At 37.9% G+C, this 13,667-nt stretch overlaps 1 protein-coding gene across 1 annotated transcript in view; it reads left to right on the forward strand.

Moving 5' to 3' along the window:
• Positions 1-13,667, forward strand: part of LOC146567553 (zinc finger BED domain-containing protein 4-like) — a 63,206-nt gene that overhangs the window by 7,454 nt on the left and 42,085 nt on the right. The window lies entirely within an intron of this gene.

A 13,667-nucleotide genomic window follows, 5' to 3' on the forward strand; every position in this document is an offset into this window, starting at 1 on the left:
AGGATAAAAAAAGAGAACGAAAGAAATAACATGTAATGTATGTCTGTATGTCTGACAGCATATCAGGTTTCTGTGAGTTTTTAGTAAAAAAAAAGAAATCGTTCTTCTCTTCATGTAGCTCAATCTAGTCCTATAGAATTAACCCAAAACTGATTCAGCCAATAAAAGTCCCACACCTTTACCTGCTGGAACTAACTTACATAGGAGTATAAAAAATGTGACTTTTTAAACTTCTTATCTATTTTTCATCAAACAAAACAGAACTGTACAGTTTCTGACTCAGGAGTATTGTTCTTAAGTCACTCTAATGATGCTACTGGAGTTAAATACAACTCTGGTTTACAATGTGTAGAATAATAAAATTCTAACTGCACTTTCTTTTTTTCAGACCTGAGAAACAGTATTTTAAAGAAATGTAAATGATGCCAGTTGGTAGAAACTGCCTGACTGCTTTGTAAAGTACCTCACAAAAGAAGAAGCTCAACCCCCCACATTCCTGCCCACACCCACAAACCTCCTTAAAAGCCCAGAATTGCTCTTAAGTCAGTCTTAGGACACATAGCACCTTCCTGCCTGGTTTGGAGCTCTTTCAGCAGATATAGTTTTTCCAGCTTTCCTGTTTTAATCACTGGGATTTCAAAGATGGAAGATTATGGGATGCACTTTTCTCCAGGTATGTACTCAGCATTGTTGTCTAGTGAGCTAATGTGAACAGAGTTGGCTAACCTCGAAGACATCTTTGAGCAAAAATACCCTTTCACTCTGTGTTGTAAGTCCTGATGGCAGAAGTCACCATTTCTCCCTCCACAGCTGAACAGAGAGTCCACTTCAGGACCATCTGGGCTTTGAGTCACTTTTTAAACTTTCTAATTGGCAACATCTGGTGGCACATTTTAATAATTCAGCAAGTAAAATCAAGTGACATTGTGTGTGGGAAATTGATTAAGGCTCATCAGTTGATCCCTTTTGTATTATTTTCTGTTAAAAAACTCAACTGTGCCAAAACATATCAGTAGCCACGGTGACCCATGTGGACCATATATATTTGTGCTTACTTAGCCTCTGTCTTTCTGTCCTCATAGACTTGTGGATTTCTGGCAGCAGCCTGCAAGGGAGTCTTCCCTTGGAAGAACTTGCAGCATGGGCTGAGGCAGCTCTCGCTAAGGAGATGAGCAACAACATGTCTGAGGCTGCTGAAGCTGTTTCCAGCTCCGTCACGGAGGAGGAACTGGTTTTTGCTTCCCCAAGAAACCAGGAGGGCAGCAACACTGTCACAAGTACTATGTGTGTGAAGGACGAAAAGGCCAAGGTGCTCAAAGGAAGGACCCGAGGGCTGTTCTCAGACAGCCAGTTAAAAACTCTTGACCATCACTTTAATCAGAAAATTTACCCTGACCCACAAGAGATGACAGAGTTGGCAGAGCTGACAGGACTGACCTACAAACAGGTGAGTGTTTTTCAAGGTTACTAGAACACAAGGAACTGAATTCGTTTTGAATGTTGGGTCTATTGTACTCATTAAATTTCTTCTGCTTCCCTCCATCTTTAGGTGAAGACTTGGTTTCAAAACCGAAGAAGAAAGTTTAGGAAGATTCCAGATTCTCATCATCTCAATCAGGGTGTCCCGCTTCATGTAAGTATCTCCAATTATTAAAAAGAACTGTTTTTAATTCAGTCACTATCTGGGGAATTCATTTAGATGAAGCGTATTGATTATAATTTAAAACAAGAACTCTGTAATGTGGTTTTACTGACTGTGCATCTGTCTGTGATTCAGTTTCAGGGAGCATCCTCACTCAGCGAACAACTGGACATCAGCTTCATGAGAAAGGGTGCAAATAATCAGGCCCACTATCCTGATGCTGTGGGCAATGTTGTCTCTGGACCTCAATGGACCCTCCACAACTCACCCCAGATGTTTGGCTGGTCGATGCCACCAGGCAACGGACATTATGATTGCAACACCGGTGTCTTAAGCACTGCATGGAATATGAACGACCCTGGACTTCACAGTGCAAGTTTTTACAGAGAAAGCAGAGAGCCTTGCTAACAGTTAATGCTCCTTTATTACTAGATATTCTAAATGATGCCTTCTAGCAATGATGATTGAGCTCGTAGCATCAAGTTTTAGCCTCAACAGCTAAAGATGGCTGTAGCTACTGTTACATCTCTCTTTCATTTCTCAACTATCATTCTGAAGCCTTAAGATTGGTATTTCTGATATACTGGACGCTAATGTTATTTTTTTTATGTTTTCATTTTAATGTAAAGTTATTTAAAAGTTAACACAGAGGCAGGTTTGATAAAACTCAGTGAACTTCTTCGTCATTTACACTTTTACAAAACCAGGAAAAATTAGCTTGGTCATAGTTGGTGGGGGAGATTAAGGCTTGTGTGAGTGATTGATAAAGTCCACTTTTTATATGGTGTAACTGTTGTAAAGTCAACATGAATCTGTAATGATTTTTCTTCCAATAAATGAGGACTTTGCTAAAACAAAATACTTTCTCCATGCGTCATTTTTATTGAGTCTCAAACATATTTGGTGTTAAAAAGTGTAATGAAATCTCATGTTTGGTTTCTTGTCACAGGTGGGTGTGTGCTTTCTCCTTCACACATCAGCCAAGGTGGAGAGCCTTACAACAGTTAATGTTCAATATCACAGATATTGTAAATAGTAGCTAGTATCAATGACTGAGCTGACAGGATATCAGGATTCTGATCTGTTCTGTTTTCTGTACTTTTAGTAAATGGTAGGTATGGGGTGAACATTAGGCCCTTTATCTTAAAACCCATTGATTTTAGAAATATTAGAATTCAATAGAATCTGTGGCTTCTGTAAATACCTTGATGCGTGCTCAATCATCCAGGTAAGGAAATCCCAAAAAGTTGATTCTGTTCATCTGGACCTAACGTTTTCAGTAGGACAAACTGGTGTATATCATGATTTTTATGGGTATTTCTCACTGGTGAGTTGAGAACAGTTTTGCTTGTTCTGCTTTCATGTCAACTAGATCTGTGTTAGATGATTTTGATTTAACTTCCTGCTCTGGTTGTTTCAGACAAGAAACCAGTTTGATCTTTTGCACCAATGATTAATTTACTTTCTATTATCAGGAGATTTGTGCAAATAGTTTATAATTTCAAATGTATCAGAGCAAATACAGCTGCTCTTTAAATATATTTTAAACAAAATGTGTATTATTAGTATTGAAACCTGATATTTATTAAATGTTTTAAAATAAGCCAAATTGTACCAATATTACATACAAATAATGACTTAGACCTCTAATTTAGATCTTTGTAATCATGTGGAGAACATTACTGAGTTTATAAGATAGCAAAAGGTAGTTTCCCCCTTCTTTGAAAAGCACCTCTAAATGTGTGAAAAGTGAAATTAAAACACCCACATAAGCCAAGGTCAACAAAAGCAAGGCTAACGATCCACATCAACACATCTGGCCTCCTCTGGCTCATTCAGAATTCGAGACGAATTCGAGACGCACCCAGTTCACCCAGTGACCACTAAACATACGCTAATGTGTCTTTTAGAGTTCCTGTATCACACCCTGCTACCTCTGATTAATTATCAAGTCAATGCAGACAGTTGGCACCAGGGCCATGAGAGATAAATGAGGGTAAAGGTGTTTGTGTTAACATGTCTTAATTTGAAGTAACTGCAAAGACACAGAAGTCATATTGTTTGCAGACGATACAAAGTTATTGTGGAAGTAACATGGAACAACTTCTGAATGAACTAGAAAATCAATTTAAGAAATTGAAGAGTTTTTCTGCAATCATATTTCACTGGATATGAGCAAAACAAAACTCATACTATGTTGGAGTCGTAGAAATTCTATCATTAATAAACTGATGATAAATAACAGACTTACGATCGTAAATAAAACTGCTTCAACAGAACCACCAAACCCACTTTTTAGCCTTTTCATTAAATACTCTTAAATTTAAAGACTTGGTTGACCTCAGACCTCTACACACAATTTATAAAGCAACAAACAAATCTTTGTCCCACAACATTTAGAACTTGATCAGGATAAAAAAAGAGAACGAAAGAAATAACATGTAATGTATGTCTGTATGTCTGACAGCATATCAGGTTTCTGTGAGTTTTTAGTAAAAAAAAAGAAATCGTTCTTCTCTTCATGTAGCTCAATCTAGTCCTATAGAATTAACCCAAAACTGATTCAGCCAATAAAAGTCCCACACCTTTACCTGCTGGAACTAACTTACATAGGGGTATAAAAAATGTGACTTTTTAAACTTCTTATCTATTTTTCATCAAACAAAACAGAACTGTACAGTTTCTGACTCAGGAGTATTGTTCTTAAGTCACTCTAATGATGCTACTGGAGTTAAATACAACTCTGGTTTACAATGTGTAGAATAATAAAATTCTAACTGCACTTTCTTTTTTTCAGACCTGAGTAACAGTATTTTAAAGAAATGTAAATGATGCCAGTTGGTAGAAACTGCCTGACTGCTTTGTAAAGTACCTCACAAAAGAAGAAGCTCAACCCCCCACATTCCTGCCCACACCCACAAACCTCCTTAAAAGCCCAGAATTGCTCTTAAGTCAGTCTTAGGACACATAGCACCTTCCTGCCTGGTTTGGAGCTCTTTCAGCAGATATAGTTTTTCCAGCTTTCCTGTTTTAATCACTGGGATTTCAAAGATGGAAGATTATGGGATGCACTTTTCTCCAGGTATGTACTCAGCATTGTTGTCTAGTGAGCTAATGTGAACAGAGTTGGCTAACCTCGAAGACATCTTTGAGCAAAAATACCCTTTCACTCTGTGTTGTAAGTCCTGATGGCAGAAGTCACCATTTCTCCCTCCACAGCTGAACAGAGAGTCCACTTCAGGACCATCTGGGCTTTGAGTCACTTTTTAAACTTTCTAATTGGCAACATCTGGTGGCACATTTTAATAATTCAGCAAGTAAAATCAAGTGACATTGTGTGTGGGAAATTGATTAAGGCTCATCAGTTGATCCCTTTTGTATTATTTTCTGTTAAAAAACTCAACTGTGCCAAAACATATCAGTAGCCACGGTGACCCATGTGGACCATATATATTTGTGCTTACTTAGCCTCTGTCTTTCTGTCCTCATAGACTTGTGGATTTCTGGCAGCAGCCTGCAAGGGAGTCTTCCCTTGGAAGAACTTGCAGCATGGGCTGAGGCAGCTCTCGCTAAGGAGATGAGCAACAACATGTCTGAGGCTGCTGAAGCTGTTTCCAGCTCCGTCACGGAGGAGGAACTGGTTTTTGCTTCCCCAAGAAACCAGGAGGGCAGCAACACTGTCACAAGTACTATGTGTGTGAAGGACGAAAAGGCCAAGGTGCTCAAAGGAAGGACCCGAGGGCTGTTCTCAGACAGCCAGTTAAAAACTCTTGACCATCACTTTAATCAGAAAATTTACCCTGACCCACAAGAGATGACAGAGTTGGCAGAGCTGACAGGACTGACCTACAAACAGGTGAGTGTTTTTCAAGGTTACTAGAACACAAGGAACTGAATTCGTTTTGAATGTTGGGTCTATTGTACTCATTAAATTTCTTCTGCTTCCCTCCATCTTTAGGTGAAGACTTGGTTTCAAAACCGAAGAAGAAAGTTTAGGAAGATTCCAGATTCTCATCATCTCAATCAGGGCGTCCCGCTTCATGTAAGTATCTCCAATTATTAAAAAGAACTGTTTTTAATTCAGTCACTATCTGGGGAATTCATTTAGATGAAGCGTATTGATTATAATTTAAAACAAGAACTCTGTAATGTGGTTTTACTGACTGTGCATCTGTCTGTGATTCAGTTTCAGGGAGCATCCTCACTCAGCGAACAACTGGACATCAGCTTCATGAGAAAGGGTGCAAATAATCAGGCCCACTATCCTGATGCTGTGGGCAATGTTGTCTCTGGACCTCAATGGACCCTCCACAACTCACCCCAGATGTTTGGCTGGTCGATGCCACCAGGCAACGGACATTATGATTGCAACACCGGTGTCTTAAGCACTGCATGGAATATGAACGACCCTGGACTTCACAGTGCAAGTTTTTGCAGAGAAAGCGGAGAGCCTTGCTAACAGCTAAAGATGGCTGTAGTTACTGTTACATCTCTCTTTCATTTCTCAACTATCATTCTGAAGCCTTAAGATTGGTATTTCTGATATACTGGACGCTAATGTTATTTTTTTTATGTTTTCATTTTAATGTAAAGTTATTTAAAAGTTAACACAGAGGCAGGTTTGATAAAACTCAGTGAACTTCTTCGTCATTTACACTTTTACAAAACCAGGAAAAATTAGCTTGGTCATAGTTGGTGGGGTAGATTAAGGCTTGTGTGAGTGATTGATAAAGTCCACTTTTTATATGGTGTAACTGTTGTAAAGTCAACATGAATCTGTAATGATTTTTCTTCCAATAAATGAGGACTTTGCTAAAACAAAATACTTTCTCCATGCGTCATTTTTATTGAGTCTCAAACATATTTGGTGTTAAAAAGTGTAATGAAATCTCATGTTTGGTTTCTTGTCACAGGTGGGTGTGTGCTTTCTCCTTCACACATCAGCCAAGGTGGAGAGCCTTACAACAGTTAATGTTCAATATCACAGATATTGTAAATAGTAGCTAGTATCAATGACTGAGCTGACAGGATATCAGGATTCTGATCTGTTCTGTTTTCTGTACTTTTAGTAAATGGTAGGTATGGGGTGAACATTAGGCCCTTTATCTTAAAACCCATTGATTTTAGAAATATTAGAATTCAATAGAATCTGTGGCTTCTGTAAATACCTTGATGCGTGCTCAATCATCCAGGTAAGGAAATCCCAAAAAGTTGATTCTGTTCATCTGGACCTAACGTTTTCAGTAGGACAAACTGGTGTATATCATGATTTTTATGGGTATTTCTCACTGGTGAGTTGAGAACAGTTTTGCTTGTTCTGCTTTCATGTCAACTAGATCTGTGTTAGATGATTTTGATTTAACTTCCTGCTCTGGTTGTTTCAGACAAGAAACCAGTTTGATCTTTTGCACCAATGATTAATTTGCTTTCTGTTATCAGGAGATTTGTGCAAATAGTTTATAATTTCAAATGTATCAGAGCAAATACAGCTGCTCTTTAAATATATTTTAAACAAAATGTGTATTATTAGTATTGAAACCTGATATTTATTAAATGTTTTAAAATAAGCCAAATTGTACCAATATTACATACAAATAATGACTTAGACCTCTAATTTAGATCTTTGTAATCATGTGGAGAACATTACTGAGTTTATAAGATAGCAAAAGGTAGTTTCCCCCTTCTTTGAAAAGCACCTCTAAATGTGTGAAAAGTGAAATTAAAAGACCCACATAAGCCAAGGTCAACAAAAGCAAGGCTAACGATCCACATCAACACATCTGGCCTCCTCTGGCTCATTCAGAATTCGAGACGAATTCGAGACGCACCCAGTTCACCCAGTGACCACTAAACATACGCTAATGTGTCTTTTAGAGTTCCTGTATCACACCCTGCTACCTCTGATTAATTATCAAGTCAATGCAGACAGTTGGCACCAGGGCCATGAGAGATAAGTGAGGGTAAAGGTGTTTGTATTGACATGTCTTAATTTGACGTAACGGCAAAGACACAGAAGTCATATTGTTTGCAGACGATACAAAGTTATTGTGGAAGTAACATGGAACAACTTCTGAATGAACTAGAAAATCAATTTAAGAAATTGAAGAGTTTTTCTGCAATCATATTTCACTGGATATGAGCAAAACAAAACTCATACTATGTTGGAGTCGTAGAAATTCTATCATTAATAAACTGATGATAAATAACAGACTTACGATCGTAAATAAAACTGCTTCAACAGAACCACCAAACCCACTTTTTAGCCTTTTCATTAAATACTCTTAAATTTAAAGACTTGGTTGACCTCAGACCTCTACACACAATTTATAAAGCAACAAACAAATCTTTGTCCCACAACATTTAGAACTTGATCAGGATAAAAAAAGAGAACGAAAGAAATAACATGTAATGTATGTCTGTATGTCTGACAGCATATCAGGTTTCTGTGAGTTTTTAGTAAAAAAAAAGAAATCGTTCTTCTCTTCATGTAGCTCAATCTAGTCCTATAGAATTAACCCAAAACTGATTCAGCCAATAAAAGTCCCACACCTTTACCTGCTGGAACTAACTTACATAGGGGTATAAAAAATGTGACTTTTTAAACTTCTTATCTATTTTTCATCAAACAAAACAGAACTGTACAGTTTCTGACTCAGGAGTATTGTTCTTAAGTCACTCTAATGATGCTACTGGAGTTAAATACAACTCTGGTTTACAATGTGTAGAATAATAAAATTCTAACTGCACTTTCTTTTTTTCAGACCTGAGAAACAGTATTTTAAAGAAATGTAAATGATGCCAGTTGGTAGAAACTGCCTGACTGCTTTGTAAAGTACCTCACAAAAGAAGAAGCTCAACCCCCCACATTCCTGCCCACACCCACAAACCTCCTTAAAAGCCCAGAATTGCTCTTAAGTCAGTCTTAGGACACATAGCACCTTCCTGCCTGGTTTGGAGCTCTTTCAGCAGATATACTTTCTCCAGCTTTCCTGTTTTAATCACTGGGATTTCAAAGATGGAAGATTATGGGATGCACTTTTCTCCAGGTATGTACTCAGCATTGTTGTCTAGTGAGCTAATGTGAACAGAGTTGGCTAACCTCGAAGACATCTTTGAGCAAAAATACCCTTTCACTCTGTGTTGTAAGTCCTGATGGCAGAAGTCACCATTTCTCCCTCCACAGCTGAACAGAGAGTCCACTTCAGGACCATCTGGGCTTTGAGTCACTTTTTAAACTTTCTAATTGGCAACATCTGGTGGCACATTTTAATAATTCAGCAAGTAAAATCAAGTGACATTGTGTGTGGGAAATTGATTAAGGCTCATCAGTTGATCCCTTTTGTATTATTTTCTGTTAAAAAACTCAACTGTGCCAAAACATATCAGTAGCCACGGTGACCCATGTGGACCATATATATTTGTGCTTACTTAGCCTCTGTCTTTCTGTCCTCATAGACTTGTGGATTTCTGGCAGCAGCCTGCAAGGGAGTCTTCCCTTGGAAGAACTTGCAGCATGGGCTGAGGCAGCTCTCGCTAAGGAGATGAGCAACAACATGTCTGAGGCTGCTGAAGCTGTTTCCAGCTCCGTCACGGAGGAGGAACTGGTTTTTGCTTCCCCAAGAAACCAGGAGGGCAGCAACACTGTCACAAGTACTATGTGTGTGAAGGACGAAAAGGCCAAGGTGCTCAAAGGAAGGACCCGAGGGCTGTTCTCAGACAGCCAGTTAAAAACTCTTGACCATCACATTAATCAGAAAATTTACCCTGACCCACAAGAGATGACAGAGTTGGCAGAGCTGACAGGACTGACCTACAAACAGGTGAGTGTTTTTCAAGGTTACTAGAACACAAGGAACTGAATTCGTTTTGAATGTTGGGTCTATTGTACTCATTAAATTTCTTCTGCTTCCCTCCATCTTTAGGTGAAGACTTGGTTTCAAAACCGAAGAAGAAAGTTTAGGAAGATTCCAGATTCTCATCATCTCAATCAGGGCGTCCCGCTTCATGTAAGTATCTCCAATTATTAAAAAGAACTGTTTTTAATTCAGTCACTATCTGGGGAATTCATTTAATTAGATGAAGCGTATTGATTATAATTTAAAACAAGAACTCTGTATTGTGGTTTTACTGACTGTGCATCTGTCTGTGATTCAGTTTCAGGGAGCATCCTCACTCAGCGAACAACTGGACATCAGCTTCATGAGAAAGGGTGCAAATAATCAGGCCCACTATCCTGATGCTGTGGGCAATGTTGTCTCTGGACCTCAATGGACCCTCCACAACTCACCCCAGATGTTTGGCTGGTCGATGCCACCAGGCAACGGACATTATGATTGCAACACCGGTGTCTTAAGCACTGCATGGAATATGAACGACCCTGGACTTCACAGTGCAAGTTTTTACAGAGAAAGCGGAGAGCCTTGCTAACAGCTAAAGATGGCTGTAGCTACTGTTACATCTCTCTTTCATTTCTCAACTATCATTCTGAAGCCTTAAGATTGGTATTTCTGATATACTGGACGCTAATGTTATTTTTTTTATGTTTTCATTTTAATGTAAAGTTATTTAAAAGTTAACACAGAGGCAGGTTTGATAAAACTCTTCGTCATTTACACTTTTACAAAACCAGGAAAAATTAGCTTGGTCATAGTTGGTGGGGTAGATTAAGGCTTGTGTGAGTGATTGATAAAGTCCACTTTTTATATGGTGTAGCTGTTGTAAAGTCAACATGAATCTGTAATGATTTTTCTTCCAATAAACGAGGACTTTGCTAAAACAAAATACTTTCTCCATGCGTCATTTTTATTGAGTCTCAAACATATTTGGTGTTAAAAAGTGTAATGAAATCTCATGTTTGGTTTCTTGTCACAGGTGGGTGTGTGCTTTCTCCTTCACACATCAGCCAAGGTGGAGAGCCTTACAACAGTTAATGTTCAATATCACAGATATTGTAAATAGTAGCTAGTATCAATGACTGAGCTGACAGGATATCAGGATTCTGATCTGTTCTGTTTTCTGTACTTTTAGTAAATGGTAGGTATGGGGTGAACATTAGGCCCTTTATCTTAAAACCCATTGATTTTAGAAATATTAGAATTCAATAGAATCTGTGGCTTCTGTAAATACCTTGATGCGTGCTCAATCATCCAGGTAAGGAAATCCCAAAAAGTTGATTCTGTTCATCTGGACCTAACGTTTTCAGTAGGACAAACTGGTGTATATCATGATTTTTATGGGTATTTCTCACTGGTGAGTTGAGTAAAGTTTTGCTTGTTCTGCTTTCATGTCAACTAGATCTGTGTTAGATGATTTTGATTTAACTTCCTGCTCTGGTTGTTTCAGAAAAGGCAACCAAGTTGATCTTTGCACCGATGATTAATTTACTTTCTATTATCAGAAAATTTGTACACATAGTTTATAATTTCAAATGTATCAGAGCAAATACAGCTCAGTTTTAAATATGTTTTGCATGGAATCTGATTTATTTCAGTGAGTATTGAAACCTGATATGTATAAAAATGTTTTAAAATAAGCCAAATTAAACCAATATTACATACAAACAATGACTTACACCTCTAATTTAGATCTTTGTGATCATGTAGAGAACATTACTGAGTTTATAAGGTAGCAAATGGTAGTTTCACCTCTACATTGTAAAACAATAGCAAGGCTAATGAGCCACACCAACGCCCATCATAAACCCCATAGACACATGCATCTGGCCCCCTCTGGCTTATTCAGAATTAGAGACACACCTAGTTCACCCAGTGACCACTAAACATACGCTAATGTGTCTTTTAGAGTTCCTGTATCACACCCTGCTACCTCTGATTAATTATCAAGTCAATGCAGACAGTTGGCACCAGGGCCATGAGAGATAAGTGAGGGTAAAGGTGTTTGTGTTGACATGTCTTGATTTGAAGTAATTTTAAAGACACAGAAGTCATATTGTTTGCAGAGTAACACAAAGTTATTGTGGAAGTAACATGGAACAACTTCTGAATGAACTAGAAAATCAATTTAAGAAATTGAAGACTTTTTCTATAGTCGGTTAACACTGAATCTGAGCAAAACAAAACTCATACTATTTGGAAGACGTACAAATTTTGTCATTAATAAACTGATGATAAATAACAGACTTAGAATCATAAAAAAAACCCCACTTCAAATGAACCACCAAATCCACTTTTTAGCCTTTTTATTAAATACACCTAAATGTAAAGACTTGGTTGACCTCAGACCTCTACACACATAATTTATAAAGAAACACACAAATCTTTGACACATAACATTTAGAACTTGGTCAGAACAAGACCTGAAAGGAATCTTTATGTTCAGCAAGCTGGTAGTAAGGACTAATGTAACATATCAAGTCTTTGACGTTGATGAATTGATGTAGTTTAAAAAGTCATGAAAGAGAACATCATCAGAGTTTTGGATATAACATTAAGAGATGAATTCATGAAATTGTGTTTTGTTTAATTTTGTTTTTTCAATATTTGTAACAAATAATGTACATGAAGAATATTATCTGCCTTGTGTTTGAGAAACTGTAAATAAAATATTAGTTTCACCCATTCAAAACTTTCTACATGTCTCCAAACCTTCTGTCAGAGACTGAATACCCAAATGTTTTAGAGACTTTAGACCTCTATCTTTCCATGTTAACTTGAGCTACAATCCTCTATATTCACAATTAAAGTATGAGACAGTCAATCTAAAGAATCCGGAGCTTTAAAATAGACCTCAAAGATTTTCCCAGGAATACCTCAAATAACAACCCTACCTCAGACTTTGAATACTTAGTTTTAAGAAACCTGAGATGATACAGTGCAAGCTCCTTGCAAGCTCCTTTGAATACAGTGGAAAGTTTCTGCCTCTGTGATTATCTCCCTTAGACTCTAAATGTTGAGGCACCTGTTCATGCAGTGTCAGTTGGAGCAGAGAGGATTGATGTGTGGCTTTTTGTTTTGGGGTTGTTGAGTTTTTGGTTCTCTTGCGTGCTTTGCTTTAGATTTGTTTCTCTTAGTTTTCTTTTATTTATAAAGATTTAAGTTTCTTTCTGTCTCAGTGAGTCACTGTTTTTGGAGAAGGCGGCACACAAGTATTCAGGCTCACTCTCAGCTCCTCAGCAGCCTTTTCATTCTGAAGTTGCTGAAATTTGCCAACAAAAATCCATCTATGGAAGAATCTCTACATGGAGCATGGCATTAAGGATGGAGAGGATTAAAGTCAGCAGACATGGATCCAGACACGGAGGTAGGCCCTTACTGTTAAATGATTGAAATGACATTAGAAGCTTCATTTACTGGTGGATATGCACAATAAGCTGCCCTGTTGGTAACTGAAAGGATTTGGTATGCACGGCCTGTTTGGGGCTGTTTGTCTGCATGAGGATTCTTTGCTGTTGAATGTGCGTGGTTGTACTGAAATCTTGACACTGCTTTCTCCCACCACAGTTGAACAGGGAGTCCAGTTTGAAGAAACTGGTTTAAGCTGTTAGGAAGCATGAAGCAGATGGTTGGGTGTAGAGCATCTGTTCAAATCTCTTTGGCACATTTCAACATCAGTCTGGTATAGATCAGGCCACATGAAGATCTTGCACATTGCACTCACTCTGACCTCAGTTAAAAAGGCCCTCAGCAGTCACTGGTTTGGTCAAGAATGTGTTGAGATTGACCAACAGGTCTTTAAAAGAGAGCTTCAGCTCTCCCTGCAAGGACCTGGTAGAAATTCTTAAAGCATTACACTGATGTCTCTTTCCATTGATGATTTTTTTTTTTTGTGATTTTTGTTGTTAGCACATCTAACTATGTGAAGAACAAAGTATTAAGAATATTTTAATAATTTACATTTGGGATGTCATCTTTTTGTGTTCCCTTCATTTTTGTTATTTATTTTATTTTATTTTATTTTTGAGCAGTCTATATTCACATTGGTTTTTTGGGAGGGTTGTTTTCTTAAAGCCTACTTTCTTTGTCAATTTCTTTCTTTCAGTCCACAGCATCTCACAAGTAAGGCACAC

Source organism: Mchenga conophoros, linkage group LG9 (genome assembly GCF_057382185.1).
Source record: "Mchenga conophoros isolate Kocher_MC1m ecotype Shallow Benthic linkage group LG9, M_conophoros_male_GT1.1, whole genome shotgun sequence".
In the NCBI taxonomy this organism is placed as follows: Eukaryota; Metazoa; Chordata; class Actinopteri; order Cichliformes; family Cichlidae; genus Mchenga; species Mchenga conophoros.